Here is a 7,226-nt window from a genome sequence, read left to right on the forward strand (position 1 = left end):
CTCTTAGGCCTGGGGCAGGCTGCTCGCAGGGCTTCTGCTCCTTGGACAGGAGCGGGCTGCTCACATGTCTGCTGTTTATGTGGTTACAGTGCCCTGGGCTAATGCGTTGGGCTGGTCAGAGGGTAGCACGCTTCCGAACTCACAGGATCCTGTACCCGGGGTAGCTGGATACTCATTGACCGTGGGACCATAGCTGAGGTAGCGGGTCCCTGGCAGGGGTGGCTTTAGAGTTCCAGGTGTTATCTGGATGGAGTTAAGGCTGGGCTCCCAGTTACAGCAGCTCTCCCCTTCAAAAAGGCTGAGGACGATCCAGCTTCCCGATACTGTTTACAGCGGTAGCAGAGGCTGCCTAGTTAGGTGAGCCTGGTTGGCCTGCCCTCGAAGGTCCTGCGGGGTCTAACTGTGCCTCACTCACACACACCCCCCCCACACACACCCCACATGATCACACACTTCTCTTTTGCTCCCTCTCTCACTCACGCTCTCTCCCTCACTGCTGCCTTCTTCCTGCCTCTGTAGTTGGGTCTCGGGTGTTATTGACCCATTCGTGGATGGAGTTTCCTCTACAAGTGTCTGGTTATGTGGCTTGCTTTCTAGCACCTGGCCAGATAGGATAAAATTCACCTCAATAAGACACAACACAAAGGGAACAAAGCATGAATGTACTCACGACACCAATAACTCCACTATAAGTGACCACCTGAGAAAAGAGAATTAGGGGAGAGAAAAGAGAGCACAAATGATATCAAAGAGAGAGAAAAAGATAAGAGAAAAGAAAAAGGAGAATATATATATATATATATATATATATATATATATATATATGAAAACACCACAGAACCAATAGATAAACAAACAAACAAAAAAATACAAATACCCCGCAAAAAGGGTGGGGGCAGAATCTGTAGAGGCTGAGCTTATATACAGAAAATAAGGTTAAGGATTGGATAAATATGGGGAGGACCTCATTTCAGTATAGAGGAAGTATAAAGGGGATGGGTGGATAAGAAGAAAGAGAATGAGTAGAAAATAATAATAATGATAATAATAAATTTACAAAAAATTGATTTCAAAAATGGTATAAAAATAAAAAATAGCAAATAAAAATAAAATAAAATAAGAGTGATGGAAAAATAATGTGAAAAGAAATAGAAAATAAAGCAACAAATGAAAACAGGAAAATAAAAAGAAGAAGAAGAAAAAGAGGTAACAAAATAACAATAAAAAAAAAAAGTGAAGTGTCATTCATTTGGCTGGCCTAAGAGCCCAGTCTTCTGTATTGTACTGTTTCTCAGTTTCCTATTGCTGGGACTGCAATAGGCTAGTCCTTTTGGACTCTCAGGGATTATTTAGATCAGTGATGGGCAACCTTTTGAGCTTGGTGTGTCAAAATTCGCCAAAAAACTGAGCATAACTCGGGTAGTGTGTCACTTTGAGGAAAAAACATTATTTCGCAAATGTTTCATCCTTAGGAGCAGCAAATGTTTCATCCTAGGCATGTGGCCGCCTCAGCGGTCGCGTGTCATCAGAAATGGCTACGTGTGTCAGTGCTGACATGCGTGTCATAGGTTCGCCATCACTGATTTAGATTTTTTTAAATCCTTTGTACCATTCAGGGTGAAATCTGGGTGTGGCTGTATTGGTTGCCTAGAACCTGAAGGGAGGGTTATCTCTTCAAGACAAAATGGCTGTCCAGGTCCTGGGATCACTGCCACTTCTCCTGGAACCCCTCCTCTCCCCAGATTCCACAAGTCTGCACCTTCTCCTGCACCTCAGCTACGGGTAAGTGTCCGTATCTGAAAGGTCCTATGAACTAGGTTCAGTGAAGAAAGGCACAGGCCACAGAGAGGGGAGAGAGTGCGTCTCTGCGCACTCTTCTCCTGCTGGCACTGTGCGGTCTGGTCAGCCCTTCAGGCTGCTCCCTCTGGGTTCAGCCTTTTGTGGCTGTGGACCCAGATTTAGAATCCTCTGCGGTCCAGCTGTGCCTTCTTTCCATAGGCAGACGCTGTGCCTGTCTCCAGGGACGTGTCTTGGTGCTGTGCGGATTCCCTCTGACCTTCTGGGCTCAGAGGTCTGGCAGACTCTCCTGCCCAGATCCTTGATTTTACCTTTCTCCAGGGATCCTCTGCCCTTCCCGGCTGCAAACTGTCTTACCAGCTGAGTCCTTCGCCAATTCGGGTTGGATGTTATTCGTTTCAGCTGCTCATTCTATTTGCTCTGGGACAAGGCTCGGGACATGTTCGTCTATTCCACCCCCATTTTGTCTCCTCTCAATCATAACTTTTGTCTACTTTGTCTATCAGTTACTAAAAGATATTTGTTAAAATCTGTCACTCTGATTATGGATTTGGTTATTTCTTATTTTAAATCTGTCAACTTTCACTTTATAGATTTTGGAGCTATAGTTTAGATGCAGAAAATTATATATCCATTTTTAGCAAAGGGCTATTTGTTAATAATTATTTGATGTGTGTCTTTCTATTTATTAATGCTTTTCACCTTAAATTCCATTTTGCCTGTTCTGCCTTTATCCATTGCCCCATTTTTTGCTTAATATCTCTGACTCATGATGCTTTAGGTATGTGTCTTATAGATAACACATAGCTGCATTTTATATATTTAATCTGAATGTCTCTGTCTTCCAATAGGTGTTTCTAATTAATTTACATTTATTGTGACTATTGATATATTGTTTTGTGTTTTCTGATACCATGCTCTTTTTATGGCAAATTGTCTAGGAGCATTAATTATTTTCAGGTTGACTTTGTTTTCACCTATGATTTGGGGCAGGGACCACATAATTGTCCTTCTGCCAGCAATTAGATTTTTTTTTTTAAAAAGATACCCTTTCCATTTCTCTGCTTTTCCTTTCCTCCAGGTACACCAGTTCTAACTCTGCCATACACAGAACTTGCAACCCTGACTTCTATTTTTTTTAAAGCATTAAAATTCTAGATCCTAAGTACTATATCTGGTTCACTTATTCCTTTGAGCCACAAGTCTTCAAATCCTACTCACACCATTTTGGATATTTTCTTTATTTCTGGCACCTGGAGACTTCCTTTCCTCCTTTCAAAATTAGGTACACACTTACACTTTAAAATCTGGAATTTCTACATATTTGGAATGTGTGTGTTTGTGAGAGGTGTGTGTGTGTGTGTGTGTGTGTGTGTGTGTGTGTGTGTGTGTATTGGTAGGATGTTGGATTACTTTCTACATCAGCCTAGCATTTGATCTTGACTGAAAACAAGCCTGCTCTTAACTAGTAAGCTCTACTATGTCCTAGTGTTGTTTTTCATCTTAAGCTGCCAATATTGCCCTTGATGCTTCTGTGCATTTTACAAATAAAGAGACAAAATCTGTAACACACACTTTCTTCATACAATATAAATAGACGTATCTATCACACGTGAAGTTTTCAAGTACAGGAAAAAAGTTAGCAATTATCCTTTGTTTAATTTCTAAATAAAGCCAATAATTTCCTTCATTAGTTAGCAGTATTTTTTTGTTTTGTTTTTTGTTCGTTTGTTTTATTTTCTAAAGTTTTACATATGCCTCTTTTTTCCCCAATTGAACCCCCCCCCCAGACATTCCCACCCCGGGCAAGACCCCCCCGCCCCAGTGTCTGTGTCCATTGGTTATGCTAATAGCATGCATACAAGTCCTTTAGTTGTTCTCTAACCCCCCTCCCCTACCATTTGTCTCTAGATCGATCTATTCTTGTTCATCAAATTATGTTGATCATTATATCCCACATATGAGTGAGATCATGTGATATTTATCTTTCTCTGAAGTTTTTTATTTGTTTTTAAATATAAATTCTTTATTGTTGAAAGTATTACATATGTCTCCTTTTCCCCCTATTGACCTCTCTCTGCCCGCTCCCACCCCCCAGCACATGCCCTCACCCCCCTAGTGTCTTTGTCCATTGGTTATGCTTATATGCATGCATACAAGTCCTTTGGTTGATCTCTTACCCCCCTTCACCCTCCTCTGCCTTCCCTCTGTGGTTTGACGGTCTCAAGAAATCAGCAGGTTTTTTTTTTTTTTAATTCAGGACCTTAATAAATGAAGACATAGTTTGCCTATTTTAGTTGTGCACCACCTTTCATTGTATACCAGGGTGCCAAATTCAGATAGTTATTTCTTAGGAAAAGCAAGGCCTAAAGTTTAATGAAGAAACTAAAATTTGTTCTTTTAGAATTGATGTGTAAGCAGGATCCTATATAGATATGCTGGGTTTTTTTCCTGTTGCAGACATTCTGCTTTGGCTAATATATTTAGAAGATTGAAGATCAACACCTGTTCCTAGTGGATCTCTCTAATACAGTGACCTTTGCTTCACCCTGTATAAATACACACATGGTGATTAAGATGTCAGATATCACAGGAAATTTTTTCAGGGGTGAGGACAATGAATCACTCTTGGAATTTCTCATAATGGTCTCCCAGATGTATGCTATCCACCTTGTCAGTGATTTCTTTGGCCACTCTTTTTTATTAAGTCAGAGTCTCCAAATGGGACACGACTGTTGTGGCATTTGAGGATTCCCTAACAAGTATAGGCATTGGACTAGATAATTTCTTATTAAGAGCCCTCCCATTTCTGGCATTTTATGGGCTCAACTTTCATTGCCAGATTCCATGATTCCATCAACAGGTGTTGATCTTCAATAACATGACATTAAGTTTGTGTTTAGGAAAGTGTCAATGATCATGTTTATTGCTACAATAGGACTTAATACAAACCTATTTTTCAGTAGAGATCTCTTTAACATCTCAGGACTTTTACAATTGGTGGAATAAAAGAGAAGGCAACTAATACTTATTAAAAGTTAAAACTTACTTCCTGTGAAGCAGGTGCTATTTTCCCCATTTTGTAAGAAATTGAGTTTGAGATAATTTAATTGACTTGCTCAGTGCTGCATATTGACTAAGTAGTGGATATCAAAAAGTGGATAAAAAAATTCAGTGCATCACATATTATCTTCCAAGGGCAGGCGGGTATCAGTCAGAGAGAGATCCTTTCCTTGGCGGTGTCAGGCACCCAGGCCTGACCTGCATGGAACTGCAGGTGAACCCAACCCTTTTTGTCTGCCAGGAGAGGTCTGCCCTGGACCACACACCCCCTGACACCAGACGTTTGCCACAGAAAGGTCTCAGCAGGAGTAGGAATGGAGCATGAATTCACGGCCTTGGATTGCATGGCTCGTGAAGCAATTCTTGACCCTGCTGCCAACATGGCCTCCTGAGCTGAAGTTGTCACTTCAACTGTACCCGTCCCTCCCTCTCTTTTACTCATGTGACAACTTTTCTCACTCCTTGCCCTCTTGGTCATCAGCTCGCATTCCCCTCCCCCCAACATGAACATGACTGCAGTGTGGCCTCCTGTGGTGTCTCAGCAATACTCTTTACACTGTCTCTGTACTCCTCACTCACTTGTTTTTCTTCAAAGTAGGCATGTTCCCTGAGCCTCATATAAACCTCTCTTTTCTTGCCATGGTACTCAAATTCAATTGTGGGCACCAGTTCTGCAAAATATTGAGATGCACTTTATTAATCGAAAGCAAAATGGTTGACAAGAAAAGGATTGCTGTGGGGCAAGCTTTGAATTGTTCATTCGTTTGAGGAAAATAAACTTTATCATTTGTCCTAGGCATCTTCAATTTGGCTTCTGAGATTGAAGAAACACATGGTTTCATTTGATATTCTGATTACATTCCTCATTAACTGGAATCAATGTGAGATTCACACTTTCTTTATCTTATTCATGCTCAATAAGTCTGAGATTTCCTCAAATGTTAGGCTCACTGCTATCAGAACTTGAGCTTGCCATTTCCAGGAATATTCAGAGGAAGGCAGTGCAGGCAGTGTTGAGAATACCTGCTGTTTACTCATTTTTACCTCCTTAGAAGAGATTTTTACTAATAATTACCTTGGGCCATCAAGTCTAAAAGATGACTTAGAACATAGGATTATTCAACTGAAAGAGATTTTCTAACACTTCTCTGTAGTCTCTAAAGAGTGGTTATAGCATGTGAGATCTGGGGAAATGCTATGTAAATTTAAAAAATAAATAAATTTGGTATGATTCATGAAAAAAAAAACTTACTTCCTGTGAAGCAGGTGCTATTTTCCCCATTTTGTAAGAAATTGAGTTTGAGATAATTTAATTGACTTGCTCAGTGCTGCATATCGACTAAGTAGTGGATATCAAATTGGAATCCAAGTCCTGGTTTCAAAGTCTTTTCACAGCTCATATTGCCTGTTATCTATCCCTCAATTTATTCATTCATCATATATTTATTTAGCACCTACTATGTGCCATATAGGTACTGTGGATACAATGGTGAATAAGGCAAAGTCCTTGTTCTTCATCATGTTTAATTTACAGCACGAATTTATCCTGAATATGATAGACCACAGGGCAATGAGCATTACTGCAGTAAGATTCAAAACAGATAACTTGATTACAAAAAGCATGGAGGGCCATGGTGAGATCTGGTTAACATTGGCCAGGTTGGGACCAATCATTGATCTAATCATACTCTTGCTAAGACCCCCAAAATACCCCATTATTACTATTATTATTTTTTACCAAAACTGATGGTCAAAGTGATATGAAAGAACTTAACCCTTCTTTTGTATATAAATCTCTAAAAATGGAACTTTATTAAGGTATACATATACCATAAAATTCAACCATTTAAAGTATGTAATCCAATGTTTTTTAGCATATTTACATAGCTTCACAACCATAATTACAATCTAATTTTAGAACAGTTCCATTACCTCAAAAAGAAATCACATAAACATTAGCAGTCATTTCCCATTCCTGATTTTCCTCCCTCTCTGTTCTAGTCCCAGGAAACAGCTACTTTCTGTCTCTATGGATTTGCCTATTTTGGACATTTTAAATAAATGGAATTATGTAATATATGATGCTTTGTGAGTGGCTTCTTTTGCGTAGCATAAAATTTTCAAGGTTTGCTCTTGTAACTGTATCAGTACTTCATCTGTTTGTTTGTTTTTTTATTGATTTCAGAGAGGAAAGGAGAGGGAGAGAGAGAGGTAGAAATATCAATGATTGATCGGCTGCCTCCAACCCCGGTATATGCCCTTGACTGGAATCAAACGAAGGACCTTTCAGTTCACAGGCTGATGCTCTATCCACTGATCCAAATCAGCTAGGGCAGCACTTAATCTGTTTTGTAGCCAAATAAAAT

At 39.8% G+C, this 7,226-nt stretch overlaps 1 pseudogene across 1 annotated transcript; it reads right to left on the minus strand.

Moving 5' to 3' along the window:
* Window positions 1-5,011: 5,011 nt before the first annotated feature.
* On the minus strand, window positions 5,012-5,945 carry LOC307096022 (developmental pluripotency-associated protein 2-like; annotated as a pseudogene). The gene is made up of 2 exons: window positions 5,936-5,945; window positions 5,012-5,763 (listed from the first exon to the last, which is right to left on the minus strand). The product of its transcript is annotated as a developmental pluripotency-associated protein 2-like (transcript).
* Between the last annotated feature and the right edge of the window lie 1,281 nt (window positions 5,946-7,226).

This window comes from Cnephaeus nilssonii, assembly GCF_951640355.1.
Source record: "Cnephaeus nilssonii genome assembly, chromosome: X".
Taxonomy (NCBI): Eukaryota; Metazoa; Chordata; class Mammalia; order Chiroptera; family Vespertilionidae; genus Cnephaeus; species Cnephaeus nilssonii.